The 15,858-nt window shown below is 35.7% G+C and overlaps 1 protein-coding gene across 2 annotated transcripts in view; it reads right to left on the bottom strand.

The window, feature by feature from the left end:
* Positions 1 to 15,858, bottom strand: part of HCRTR2 (hypocretin receptor 2) — a 114,605-nt gene that overhangs the window by 12,706 nt on the left and 86,041 nt on the right. The window lies entirely within an intron of this gene.

Raw genomic sequence — 15,858 nt, 5'->3', positions numbered from 1 at the left:
ATCCTGGAAGAGATATTACCACAATTATGAATTGGAAATATCATGTAAATGATGGACCTTGAAACCTGCCCTTTCTTAAAGTATTTGTGACCAGGATTAAGTCACAAGAAAAGGCAAACGTGTGGCATACATTAAAAGAATAGAGAATATTATGAACAACCAATACATTTGCAATCTTAAATGAGATGGATAAATACCTTAAAAAAAATAAAGATTACTGAAACTGACACTATAATTCCAAATCTTGCTACAAAAAAAAAAAAAAAAAACCTTCCAGACCCAGATAGGATCATTGTTCCTGATCGATCAATTCTATAGAACAGTAAAAATAAACACTACCAATCTGATTCAGACTCTTTCTGAATTCGAAGAAACAATTATACTTTCTGACTAATTTTATAAGACCACAGTTATCCTAAAAGTAAAAAACATGACAACAAAAGAAAACAGTTGACAAAATATCTCTTATGAGTAGAGATGAAAAATTCCTGAAAATATATTATCAAATTGCATTCAGCAATATAAAAAAAGGATAATAAAATTCACTCAATAAATCAGACTGATTCCAGCAATGCAGTGTTGATTAAACATTCAAAGGTTAATCAATGTAATTTTTCATATTAACAGAATAAGAGAAATAATATGACTTTTCAAACAATAAAGGAAAAGCATTTGAAAAATTCAACACATTTTCATGATACAAGTCTCAGTAAACTTGTAAACTAGTAATACAAAGAAACCTAATCAATCTGATAAAGGGCATCTTACCTAATGGAAAAAGATGAATGCTTTTTTTTTTTAATATTTATTTTTGATGGGGCTCCTGGGTGGCTCAGTTGAGCATCAGACTTCAGCTCAGTCATGATTTCACGGCTCATGGGTTCAAGCCCCTCCAAGTGGGACTCTGCTGATGGCTCTGAGCCTGGAGCCTGCTTCAGATTCTGTGCTTCCCTCTCTCTCTGCCCCTCCCTCACTCATATTCTGTCTCTCTCCTTCTCAAAAATAAATTTTAAAAAAACATTAAAATTTTTGTAAGTATTTTTTGAGAGAGAGAGAGTACAAGTGGGGAGGGGTAGAAAGAGAGGGGACAGGGGCGCCTGGGTGGCGCAGTCGGTTAAGCGTCCGACTTCAGCCAGGTCACGATCTCGCGGTCTGTGAGTTCGAGCCCCACGTCGGGCTCTGGGCTGATGGCTCAGAGCCTGGAGCCTGTTTCCGATTCTGTGTCTCCCTCTCTCTCTGCCCCTCCCCTGTTCATGCTCTGTCTCTCTCTGTCCCAAAAATAAATAAACGTTGAAAAAAAAAAAAAAAAAAAAAAAAAAAAGAAAGAGAGGGGACAGAGGATCTGAAGCAGCCTCTGTGCTGACAGCAGTAATAAGTCTTTTCTCACTACTTCTACTCAACATTATACTGGAGGTCCCAACCAGTACAAGAAGACAAGAAAAATAGATAAAAGGTATACAGATTGATTTTATTGAGGACATTATTGCTTATGAAGTAAATCCTAGGGAATCTCCAAAACTCCACTAGAATTGTTACATGAAATTAGCAATATGCAGGATCCAAAATCAAAAACAATCAGTTGTATTTCTGTGATATGGTTTACTATAGAAATCTATAAATTATATATATATATATATATATATATATATATATATATACATACATTGTATCATTCAGATGACCAAAATATACTAGATCTTCATCTACCATTCCTGTAAGTACTTCAGTGCCATAAAGGTGAGATGGGTATCTTGTTTTAAAGAAGGGAACCTAAAGTCAAAAGCTAGTTGCCAGGAGGACAAACCATTAAAGGGTTGTAACTTTCAGTCCCACTCCCTGACCTCTGGGTAAGAAAGAGGGCTGGAGTTTGAATCAGCCAAAGCCAATGACTTAGTCAATCATGACTACATAATGAAACCTCTATAAAAACCCAGAAGGACAATGGGTTTCAGAGACTTTCCCGGCTGGTGAATGTAAGGAGATTTGGGGTGAGAGGTTTACCAGGAGGGAGCCTGGAAGCTCTTTACCCTGTATATCTCTTCATCTGCCTGTTGATTTGTATCCTCTAGCATATACTTTAATAAACTAGTAAACACAAGTGTTTCAAAAATGAGCCACTTTAGCAAATTAAAACAATCTGAGGAGGAGGTCATTGGAATCCCCAATCTGTAGTTGGTCTGTCAGTCAGAAGCACAGGTCACAGCCTGGGGCTTGTGACTGGCATCTAAAGTGGGAAGTGGGGCAGGGGTGCCTGGGTGGCTCAGTCAGTTAAGCATCCGCCTCTTGGTTTTGGCTCAGGTCATGATCTCATGGTTCGTGGGTTCAAACCCCTCATTGGGCTCCATGCTGACAGCACGGAGCCTGCTTGGGATTCTCTCTCTCCCTCTCTCTGCTGCTGCTCACTCTTTCTGTCTCTCAAAATAAATAAATAAACTTAAAAAAATTAAAGTGATAAGTGGGAGAGCAGTCTTGTAGGACTGAACCCTAAAACACGTGGAATCTGTTTTCAAGTAGATAGTGTCAGAATTGCTGACATTGGTGTTGTGTGTACCAGAACACCACACCCTAAACATTAGAATTAGGTCTGGGAAACCTAAAAGAACTTCTATAAACCAGTAGTAAACAACTGGAAAATTCGATTACAAAATAACATGAGTTTCAATGGAAAGAACAAGTAATCTTATTCTTTAACAATACATGGACAAAATATGTATACATAAGATTATATAAGTTGTTAAGAGCTATCAAAAAAGACAAATAAATGGGGAGATACACCATGTCAATGAATTGGAACTTAAAGTTATTAATATGTCAATTTTCCTCCAAGTGATCCATAGATTAAATGCAATCAATCCCATTCAAAAAAGCAGCAATTTTCTTCAGAAAGGTGAAACACAGATTTGCAAAATGTTTATGAAATGCTGTGCAGTTATGAAGGAACGCAGTACAGAGTCACTTAATGGCCAGGAAAGGGAGGATAACTACTCAAAGCAGAGAAGGAGAAAGGCAGAGAGGAGGGCCATGAAATGGTGGTACATAAACAGGCCACAAACAACACTGCTCAATGCTGGCAAATGCTCAAGCAAGAAATCCTTAGGGAAACATTTTTTGGAAATCATTGGTGACTTCATTGAGAGATGTTTCAGTGGAGTGATAGGATTTGAATAAGAATAAAGTGGGCTGAGAGATCAGTGGGAGTGGAAGGTGGTGAGAAAAAGGAGTCAACAAATAAAAATGTCATGCATTTTAGCTAGCAGGAGGAGCAAAGGGTTAAGTTAACATCTGGAAGAGTCTGAGAGTTAGGATGAGAGTCCTTAAAAATGCCCACTCCAGGAGGACACTCTTGTTTACCTTTCCTCTATCCTTTAGCTCATTACCCATTTTATCATAATAGAGTACAACTGATGCTTGGTAGATGCTATCTCATATAAAGCAATAATCTCTATCTTCCTCTGTGTGTCTGGCAAAAACAATGGAATTTTTTCTTAGTTTTTACATTACCATTTGAAAATGATTTGGCTCTAAGACCCACAGACATTTTTTTCCATATAACTTCATGACTTTTTTTTTTAATCCTGCTACAGCTCTTTTATTTATTTTTAAATGTTTATTTATTTTTGAGAGAGAGAGAGAGAGAGAGAGAGAGAGAGAGAGAACAAGCAGAGGAGTGGCAGAGAAGGGAGGCAGAGAATCTGAAGTAGGCTCCAGGCTCCACATAGCTCAATGCAGGGCCCAAACCCACAAACCATGAGATCATGACATCAGCTGAAGTTGAAAGCTTAACTGACTGAGCTACCCAGGCTCCCCAAAGCATAGCCTTTCTAGAGATTAGATGTATATGCTAATTCCTCATGATAAGAATCTGTCCCATCTCTTGACTTCATTTTCAATCTTGCAATAAATACCTCTACTTGCAGATTCTACAGATGACCCTGCTACAGACCACAGCAGCTATAATTGTTGTCCCTGATTCTCTCACCCAACCCTCGAACTCAAGGCTCTTGTCCTTTGTCCATCCCCAGATGTGTTGTCTCTCAACATGACTCCGTCACCCAATTAGCTCTTTGTAGAAACTGGCTTCCCCTTCCCTTCCTGGAATCCAACAAATGGTTTTCACTGAATAGGTCCTCTCATGCTTCCATACTTCTATGGACCTTAAAATCTTAGTCACAAACAACCTTTGGATAATTCCCATTACATATTCTCATTGCATCAACATGTTGAGTTGTGTGTTTAACCTTTTTTCCTTCTCCAGAGTTTGAGCAGAAGAATTCATAAAAGAATTCCCTCCATATTAAGTTACTTTAAAAAAAAATCACTTTTTGTTATTTTTATTTTTTAATGTTTATTTATTTTTGAGAGAGAGAGAGAGAGAGAAACAGAGTGTGAGCGGGGGGGGGGGGTGGGACAGAGAGAGGGGGCAGACACAGAATCTGAAGCATGCTCCAGGCTCTGAGCTGTCAGCACAGAGCCTGCCTGACACGGGGCTCGAATTCACAAACTCTTGTTTTTTTTGTTTTTTTTGTTTTTTTAACATATTTATTGAGACATAATTTATATGCCATAAATTCCCTTTTAAGGGGTACAGTTAAGTAGGTTTTAGTGTATTCGCAAAGTTGTGCAATTATCACCCCATCACTGTCTACTTCCAGAGTATTTTCATCACCGTGAAATAAAACTCCAGACCCTTTAGCAGTCACTTCCTATATCCCCATCCTACTACCCGCTGCAAACACAAACCATTCTGGCTTTATAAAATTCCCTATTCTCTACATTTCATGTAAACAGAATCATACAATATGTAGTTTTTTGTGTCAGGCTATTTTCACTTAATAATAATTTCAAGATTCACCCATATTGTAGTATTTCAATATTTCATTATTTTTTATAGCTAAATAATATTCTATTGTACACCTATACCACAATTAGTTTATTAATTCATCCATTGATGGACATTGATTTGTTTCCACTTTTGGACTGCTATTGATGCTGTTGCTATGCACAACAATGTATAAGTTTTTATGTGGACATGTTTTCAATTCTCTTGGGTATATAGTTAGTGATTAAATTGCTACCACATGGTAATCCTTTAAGATTTTGAGGAATGGCCAAACCATTTTCCAAAGTAGCTGCATCAGTTTCCATTTTTACCAGCCGTATAATGAGAGTACTAATTTCTCTGCATTCTCACCAATAATTGTTATCTTAAAAAAAATATTTTAGCCACCATATTGAGTGTGAAGAGATATCTTACTGTGGCTTTGATTTGCATTTTCCTAATAACTAACATTGTTGAGCATCTTTTGATGTGCTTATTGGCCATTTCTTTATTTTCTTTGAAGAAAATGTTATTAAAATCATTGCCCACTTTTTTTTTTTTTTTTTAATTTTTTTTTTTTCAACGTTTATTTATTTTTGGGACAGAGAGAGACAGAGCATGAACGGGGGAGGAGCAGAGAGAGAGGGAGACACAGAATCGGAAACAGGCTCCAGGCTCTGAGCCATCAGCCCAGAGCCCGACGCGGGGCTCGAACTCACAGACCGCGAGATCGTGACCTGGCTGAAGTCGGACGCTTAACCGACTGCGCCACCCAGGCGCCCCAATTGCCCACTTTTAATGTGTTATTTCTTTTTATTGTTGAATCATAAGAGTTCTTTATATATTTTTGATCTGTCTTTTATCATATATTTGATTTGCAAACATTTTCTCCGATTCTGTGGGTCACCTCTTCACTTTCCTCATGGTATACTCTGAAGTGCGAATGTTTTTATTCCAATAGCATCCAGTTTATCTATTTTTAAAAATTTTTTGCTTGTGGTTAGGTGTAATTTAAATCATTAGTCTAAAACAAAGTCATAATGATGCCTGACCTCAGTCTTATAATGAATGTGTTGTCCTCTAAGATTTTGAGATGGCCCCTGACTTACAATGGTTTGGCCTATGATTTTTTTAACTTTATAATGGTACAAAAGTAATACACATTCAGTAGAAATTGTTCTTTGAAATTTGAAATTTGATATTTCCCTGGGCTATTAATATGTGGTAAAATATTCTCTCATGATTCCAGGAAGTGGCAGTGAGCACCCAGTCAGCCACAGTCATGAAGGTAAACAATTGATACATTTAAACCTATTCTGTGTTTTACTTTCAGTACAGTATTTAATAAATGCATGAAATATTCAACACTTTATTTTTTTCAATTTATTTATTTATTTTGAGAGAGAGCGTGTCTGCATGGGCCAGCAGGCTGAGGGCAGAGAGAGAGAGAGAGAGAGAGAGAATCCCAAGCAGGTTCTACTCTGTTAGCTCAGAGCCCATAAGTCTCCATCCCACCAACCGTGAGATGATGACCTGAGCTGAGATCAAGAGTCAGGTGCTTAACCAATTGAACCACCCTGGCGCCTGCCAACACTTTACTACAGAATAGGTTTTATATTAGATTATTTTGCCCAAATGTAGGTTAATATATGTGTTCTTCACACATTTAAATTAGGGTAGGCTAAGTGACATTTTACACAGGTCAGGTGTATTAAATGAATTTTTGACCTAGGTTATTTTCAACTTATGATGGCTTTATTGGGATGTAACGCCACTGTACATTGAGGAAGATCTGTATTAACTCTCATATTTAACTCTACAATTTACTCTGAGTTAAATTTTATATATGGTGAAAGGTGATGTTAATTCCATTATTTTGAGTATATAAAGTCGTCCCAGCAGGATTTGCTGACAAGACTATGATTTTTCCCATTGAATTGTGAGACACTTTTGTTAATAATTAATTAACCATAAACATAAGGATTTTTTCAATCAAAATTACACCAGCATTCTTCTCGAAGCTAGAACAAGCTATCCTAAAATTCGTATGGAACCAGAAAAGGCCCCGAATAGTCAAAGTCATTTTGAAGAAGAACACCAAAGAGGGAGGCATCACAATCCCAGACTTTAGCCTCTACTACAAAGCTGTAATCATCAAGACAGCATGGTATTGGCACAAAAACAGACACATAGACCAATGGAATAGAATACAACTACAGAATTGGACCCACAAAAGTATGGCCAACTAATCTTTGACAAAGCAAGAAAGAATATCCAATGGAAAGAAGGCAGTCTCTGTAACAAATGGTGCTGGGAGAACTGGAGAGCAACATGCAGAAGAATGAAACTAGACCACTTTCTTACATCATTCACAAAAATAAACTCAAAATGGATAAAGGACCTTAATGTGAGACAGGAAACCATCAAAACCCTAGAGGAGAAAGCAGGAAAAAACCTCTCTGACGTCAGCTGCAGCAATTTCTTACTTGGCACATCTCCAAAGACAAGGGAATTAAAAGCAAAAATGAACTATTGGGACCTCATCAAGATAAAAAGCTTTTGCACTGAAAAGGAAACCATCAATAAAACTAAAAGGCAACCGACAGAATTGGAAAAGATATTTGCAAATGACATATCGGCTAGTGTCCAAAACCTATAAAGAATTCACCAAACTCCACACCCAAAAAACAGATAATCCAGTGAAGAAATGGGCAAAAGACATGAATAGACACTTCTCTAAAGAAGACATCCAGATGGCCAACAGGCACATGAAAAGATGCTCAATGTCACTCCTCATTAGTGAAATACAAATCAAAACCACACTGAGATCTCACCTCATGCCAGTCAGACTGGCTAAAATGAACAAATCAGGAGACTATAGATGCTGGAGAGGATGTGGAGAAACGGGAACCCTCTTGCACTATTGGTGGGAATGCAAACTGGTGCAGTCGCTCTGGAAAACAGTGTGGAGATTCCTCAAAAAATTAAAAATAGGCTTACCCTATGACCCAGCAATAGCGCTGCTAGGAATTTACCCAAGGGATAAAGGAGTACTGATGCATAGGGCACTTGTACCCCAATGTTTATAGCAGCACTTTCAACAATAGCCAAATTATGGAAAGAGCCTAAATGATCATCAACTGATGAATAGGTAAAGAAGTTGTGGTTTATATATACAATGGAATACGACTTGGCAATGAGAAAGAATGAAACATGGCCTTTTGTAGCAACGTGGATGGAACTGGAGAGTGTTATGCTAAGTGAAATAAGTCATACAGAGAAAGACAGATACCATATGTTTTCACTCTTATGTGGAAACTGAGAAACTTAACAGAACACCATGGGGGAGGGGAAGGGAAAAAAAAAGTTAGAGAGGGAGAGAGCCAAACCATAAGAGACTCTTAAAAACTGAGAATAAACTGAGGGCTGATGGAGGGTGGGAGGGAGGGGAGGGTGGGTGATGGGCATTGAGGAGGGGCCCTGTTGGGATGAGCACTGGGTGTTGTATGAAAACCAATTTGACAATAAATTTCATATTAAAACAAAACAAAACAAAACAAAATACATAAGGTTTTTTGCAGACTTTGAATTCTATTTCACTGACCTATATGACTATCTGTATGCAAATACTACACTATCTTGATTACTTAAGTTTTATAAGATTGGACATTGAAAAGTGACTTTTCCAACTTTGTCTTTTTGAAGATTATTTTGGCCATTCCTGGTCTCTTTCATTTCCACATTGATTTTAGTACAGTTTGCCAATTTGTGCAAAAACAAAAAAACTAACAAAAATCCACAAGGCACCTGGGTGTATGATAGGGATTGTGATGAATCCGTGGATTAGTTTGAAGAATTTTTCTATCTTACCAATATTAAGTATTCCATTCCATGAATATGGAATGTCATTTCATTTATGTATTTTATGTAGTCCTTCTTTAATTTTTAAATGATCCTGCATGTTTTTATATGTTATTCATTTATTCTATTAAATTTATAACTGTTTTACTTTTTTGGTGATATTTTATGTGGAATTATTTTGTTAATTCCAGTTTTAGGTTGTTCTTTACTAGTTTATAGATGTGAAACTAATTTTTATTTACTGATCTATTATTTTCAAAACTTACTGAACTTGTTTATTAATTTTTTCATGTGGATTCTTTAGGATTTTCTATGTACAAGTTCATGTACTCTATGAAGAAAGAGAGCTTACTTCTTACTTTTCAATCTTGATGACTTTTATTATTATTATTATTATTATTATTATCATTATTATTATTTTTAATATTATTTCTTGACTAACTGACCTGGGTAGAATATAGTTCTATTCAATATTGAATAGATTAAATAGAACTGCTAAGATCAGATATCCTTGTCATGTTCCTGACCTTAGCAGGGGAATATTCAATTTTTCACTGTAAGATATAATGTTAGCTGTAGGATTTTATAGATACCTTTTATCAAATTTAAGTCTATTTTTTTTCCTAGTTGATTGAGTGCTTTTATCTTGAAAGGGTATTTTTTGTCAAATGCTTTGTTGCATTTACTGAGATGATCATGTAGATTTTGTCTTCTGTTAATGTAGTATTACACTGATTGATTTTCAAATCCTGCTTCATCATCCTGTATTACCTTTTTTACGTATCGGGTATGGTTTGCTAGTATTTTGTTGAGTATACTACTCTGTATTTTTAAGTATATTAGTCTGTAGTTTTCTTGTGATATCTTTGTCTACTTTTAATAGCAGTGTAATTCTGGCCTTATGGAATGATGTGGGGTGTGTTCTCTCCTCTACTTTTTGGAAGAGTTTGTGGAAGTTTGGTATTAATTGTCCTTTAAATATTTGGTAGAATTCAACAGTGAAGCCAGTGGGCTTTTTCTGTGGGAAATTTCTTATTGCTAATTTAATCTCTTGATTTATAATAGGTCTATTCAGATTTTCTAATTCTCCTTTAGATGATTTTAGTAGTTTGTGTCTTTTTATGAATTTGCCCACTTTATGCTATCTATCTTTTTACTATCTTTTCTGGCATGCAGTTATTCATAGCATTCCCTTACCCTTTCTATTTCTGTAACATTTGTGGTGATGTTCCTCTTTTACTTGTGATTTTAGTGATCTGAATCTTTTCTTGTTTTTTTCTTGTCAGTATCTTTCAAAGAACTGATTTTCAGTTTAACTGACTTTTATCTATTTATTTTCCATATTCTATTTCCTTACACTCTAAGCTTTATTATTTCCTTCCTACTATTTGCTTTGGTCTTTAATGTTTTCTTCTATTTCTAACTTCTAAAAGTGGAATGTTGGTTTATTGATATGAGATCTTTCTTCTTTTGAACATAGGTGATATAACTATCAATTTCTCTCCAAACAGTTCTTTTGCTGAATTTCGTCAGTTTTGATGTACTGTTTTCATTTTTATTTATTTCAAAGTATTTTAAGCTCTTTTGTAATTTCCTCTTTTGCCATTTGATTATTTATTTATTTATTTATTTATTTGTTTTTAATGGTCAGAACACTTATTTTTTTTAACATTTATTCATTTTTGAGAGACAGAGACAGAGCATAAGCAGGGGAGGGGTAGAGAGAGAGGGAGACACAGAATCCAAAGCAGGCTTCAGGCTTTGAGCTGTCAGCACAGAGACTGACACAGGGCTCGAACTCATGAACCATTAGATCATGACCTGAGCCGAAATCAGAAGCCTGACTCAGCCACCCAGGCGCCCCTACCTTTTGGTTATGTAAAAGTGATAGGTTTAAATTCCATATACTTGTGAATGAATTTCCCATTTTCTGTCTTTGATTAATGTCCAATATAATTCAATTATAGTAGAAGAATGCACTTTTTATGATTTCCATTATTTTAAGTGTTCTGACACTTGTTTTATGGCTTATCATTGGATCTAGTCTGGAGAAGGGTCCATGTGCACTTTTGATGAATGCACATTCTGCTGTTTTTGAAGGAATGTTCTGTAGACACTTGTTAGGTGTAGTTGGTTGATAGCTTTGTGCCAGTCTTCTATTTCCTTGTTAATATTCTGCCTAGATTTTCTACCCATTACTGAAAGAGGAGTACTAAAGTTTTCAACTATTACTGTTGAATTGTGAATTTCTCCTTTCAATTCTGTTTTTGCTTCATGTATTGTGGATTTCATTTGCTAAGTTTATAATTCTTTTAGAAAATTTTTTAAATTTTACTTATTTATTTTTGAGAGAGAGAGAGAGAGAGAGAGAATGTGTGTGAGTGGGGGAGAGACAGAGGGAGGGGAGACAGAATACCAAGCAGAGCCTGAGGCAGGGCTTGAATTCATGAACCATGAGGTGATGACCTGAGCCAAAATCAAGAGTCAAATGCAGAACCAACTGAGCCACCCAGGCACCCCAAGTTTATAATTTTCATAACTTCCTGATAGATCGACTTATTATTTTGAAATACCCTTATTTATCTACAGTTAATTTTTTTAACTTTAGAGACAGCAAGAGCAGGAGAGAGGGACAGAGCAGGGGGGCACACACACACAAAGAGAGAGGGGGAGAGAGAGAGAGAGAGAGAGAGAGAGAGCGAGAGAGAATCTTAGCATGGAGAGAATCTCCAGAGTGTGGAGCTCAATGTGGGGCTCACTCTAATGACACTGGGATCACAACCTGAGCCAAGATCAAGAGCCAGACACTCAGCTGACTGAGCCACCCAGCCGCCCAAAGTCATAATTGTTTTTGGAAGATTTTTATTTTTAAGTTATCTCTACACCCAGTTTGAGGCGCAAACTCACAAACTCGAGGTCAAGAATCACATGCTTTACTGACAGCCAGCCAGGCATCCCTACAGTCACAGTTTTTGTTAAAGTTTCCTTTAATATTACTACAGCTACTTCAGCTTTATTTTCGTTACTGTTTCCATAGTATGTTTTTTCCTACTATTTTATATTTAACTATTTGTGTCTTTGAATATGAGATGGGTCTTTTGTAGATAGCATGGAGTTGTATCCTTTTATGTTTGTTTTTTTATTCTGTCAATCTCTGGCATGTTTTATTCATTTACATTAACTTATTGAAAAGGAATAATTTGTATCTGTCAGTTTGCTATTTGTTTCTGTATATATCAAGTCTATTTTGTTCCTCTATTCCTCCATTGCTGCTTTATGTTAAATAGATATTTTCTAGTATACCATTTTAATGCTCTTGCTTCCTTTTTTTCTTTCACAATAGCCTTCTGAGTTATTTTCTTAGTTGTTGCCCTGAGAGTTACAATTAGCAACCTAAACAATATTTGGATTAATGGAAATTTAATTTCAATCGTGTATAAAAACTTTGATCCAATCTAGCTTCATTCCCTTCTCTTTCCTTTGAATTATACTTTACATTATAAGCTGAATCTATACAGTTTTATAATTATTGCTTTATGCTATTGTGTCTTAAGTCAAGTAGGAGAATAAAAGTATTACAAACAGAAATATTTATACTTTCTTTTGTATTTACCTATGTGGTTACTTTCATTAGTGCTCTTTATTTCTCTGTGTGGACTTGAGGTATCACCTTTTGATTCTGCCTCCTCAATTACAATTTGCTGTCTATTTTCTCACACGGGACTGAGTTGTCATCCCCTAATATTAATTATTTTAAATTTTCTTAGACGAATGTTGAATAACAAAGAGTAGTAGAAAAGACTGTGATAAAAATTGGGATAGGAAATTTTTTTCAAAGTTATAGTCCTTGGTAAGTTGAAATTCAGTTCAGACTCAAAGATCAGGTATGATTCATCCCCAGTTCATCCCACAGTACCAGTAATATAGTGGGTGCTTAATAAATATTTTTGGAATGAGTTAACATGAGTTCACATGATGATTATAATTTAAGTGTTGAATTATCGCAGCCTAGAATGAGTAAGAACACTGATAGAGTCATATAAGCTAAGATTAAACAGGTCTTAGAAAGAAGAGGCTTAGAGAAGCCTCTGTAGAATCTCCAGACTGAATGAATTTCCTGTGTCACATTATCAAGAAAGAACTTAAGTCATTGATTATAGCAAAGCATTAGTTAATTCATTTAATGAAGATTGAAGTTCTTGAGAAAATCAGACAAGGTTGCATGCTTTACTCATTAATAATCTTACACTTAGAAATTCCAAAGTATGTAACAGATTGCATGCATCTGTAATGTTAAGCAAATAAGATAGGCCCTCCATTTGATGGCTCACTTGGTGTAGCCTATGGCACACATAATGCCTTGGAACTCAGTTTATAGACATTAACAGTTGGAAACTCAGAGTTGCTCAAGCAGAATTCTACATAATCACCCATTTGGGGTTAATTTACTTTATTGTGGCTCCTAAAGTGAGCTCAGCTGAACTTGTCATTTTCCATTCCAATCTGTTTTGTAAATGTTTTTAGTTTCACAGCCCAAGCATTTTACTGCAAATCTCCTAGATCATGTGGTTTGTGCTAACCAGAACAATTCATCAAAAGAATGTAGGTTATTTCTAAACCTGCAATATAATTTTGAACTTACTTTAGAGTTTGAGAAATGAAGAACTATAAGCTTTAATAATGGAGAAATAAACTGGTTGGAGTTTGGTAGTTATCTATTCAACATTTTTCGGATTACTTTCTTTGTGCAAGATACCATACCATTAAGTGTTTGGGATTCAATGATGAACAATACCGATTTAGGTACCCCACGGAGTTTTAAAGTCATGTCAACCTGGAAATAAATGAATAAGCCAATATAAGCATCTATTATATGTAATGCACATTACTAGAAAAAATATGGAAGTAGCGAATGCTCTTAACACTGAATATTTCTAGTCAAGAATCTCAATGGAAATCTAAAATATCTTTACTCCTACATACTCATTAAAAGTGTTTTCTCTTTCAAGAAAAATTTCAAATTCCAATTTTTCCATGAATTGTTCTATGAACAACTGGGCAATGAATTCCCCAATGTTCTTTTTCTTTCTAAATATTCCCAGAACTTCCTCTTATTTTTCTACTCACTTTTTTCTTACAAAGTATTTATTCAGCAACAGATTTGTTCTATGTATATTACAAATTGGTGGGATATAAGATAAAGACTAGAGTGTACTATCTTCATCTGTAGAGTAGAGCAGATAGACAAATAAAAAAATGTCATTCTAATGTTATTTAAAAGCACTGTGAAAGAGATCTATTTAAGAAAGTCATCATATACATGGATTCAACACATGCTTCTTATTTTAGATATATAAGCAGATTCCATTGAAAGGACGATTAACAGTATATACCATTAAGGTATTTTAATTGATGAGCACTTTCTGTGCTCTAGGCACTTGAATGAACTCATCAAATAAATGTAACAACTCTGAGAGGTAGATGCTATGCAACCCCACTCTAAAGATAATGAAAGAGAGGCAGAGAAATTTTAAAAAATTGACAAAATTCATGCATGTATTAAGTTGCAGACTCAGGATTTAAACTCATGTAGTCCCGACCCTGAGTCTGTGGTTTTGAATTCTCTGTACTGTATCATTCCAATTATTCACTCAGCTTGTAAGAAGATTCCTACTGCCTTTTCACTTGCGGTGTCTTTCTGTGAGAGTAGGATACTTCCCTTCTCCATGGTCCAGCTTAATCACAAGACTTGTTTTGGCAAATGAAATATGGGGAGACTTAACACATGCCAGTTCAAAGCAAAGATTTAAGACACAGTACATATTTCTTCCAGATTCCTTGCCCTTTCCCTCAGTTCCAGAATGGCATGTCCCAGGAAGTGCTGTTCCTTTAGACTGAGTTCCGAAATGAGACGACAAGGAGAACACAGCCACAGCCCATCCTCACTATTGCCATGGAACGTCAGTGAGACAAACATGCTGCAAAGCCACATATTTTAAGGTTGTTTTTTAACAGCAGAATAATGTAGCAAATACTGACTAGTATAATAACAGTTACCAAGAAGTGGGCACGATAGCAACAAGCACCCTAAAATGTGTGATATCACGGCCAGGTGGAGTGTTGAGGAAACCATCACTGGGACCTATAAAGCAACACTCATGTTATACAGGGGTACACATTTGTTACTTTAGTTGAAAAATTAGAGGTCAGAATGATCATAAATATTGTTAACAGCTACATTTTTTTAAGATTATAAAAGAAATTGTTTCTTTGCACAAATAGAGGAAAAGAAAAAAAAAGTTGGAATTATAAGACACAGGGTGGAAAAATGCAACCATGACTCATATTCAACCAGTAAAAGATATCTTGAAAAATTGCTTTGACTAACAAAATTTGAAGGAGACTCAAATTAAGACTCACCCTCAAAGACCAAAGAAAAGCTTTGTGGAATCCTTTTAATGAATTAGTGTGGTCCAGTAAATTCTTCCCAGTGGATAAAATACATAAGAGCAAACAGACTAACAGCATGGCTTTCCACAAGCCTGATGAGCTCTCAGTGCTGGCAATAAGTTTAGAGAAAGAGAGAGATACATTTCCAAGAGGTGTGGCATTTTAAGGTAAAATGTATAAGAGGATAAGCTATACCCATTGTCTAAACTTTTATAAACCACTACATGTATCTGTTGCTGATTTACTTTGAATCATCAAGGTTCTGCTTAAGCGTTTCCTGCTCTGAATTAGATACCATACCCATCCACCAAGGCTTCCTCTGATCATCTGGCTTATCTTTATGAAGATGATTTTCACTCTGCATCTGACTCTTTCCCTCCTCTAGTCTATGCATTCATCGTTGATGTGGACAGGGGCTTTTAGCTTTTTATCAGATATGTGTGCAAAAGAAATATGATACAATAAATGATGAATGAGCGACAGAGAATGAATACACTCACTGGGAGAGCAAAATTACCTAACAAATTATAATAATCCCCAATCAGTATTATAAACAGTTTCTAAAATTCTAAATTCTGCCTGACTCTCTACTGTGCTAAAATAATATTAATAATAATAAGATCTTTGAAGTTGGAGATTTAACCCATATAATAAAAATGTACTACATAAATCTTATAAAGACGACAACATTCTTTACATACAGTCTGAGGAAACTTTAAAGAATTTTT

Source organism: Leopardus geoffroyi, chromosome B2 (genome assembly GCF_018350155.1).
Source record: "Leopardus geoffroyi isolate Oge1 chromosome B2, O.geoffroyi_Oge1_pat1.0, whole genome shotgun sequence".
Taxonomy (NCBI): Eukaryota; Metazoa; Chordata; class Mammalia; order Carnivora; family Felidae; genus Leopardus; species Leopardus geoffroyi.
Note: the sequence above shows the minus strand (reverse complement) of the source record. Positions and strands in the feature narration are given on the sequence as shown.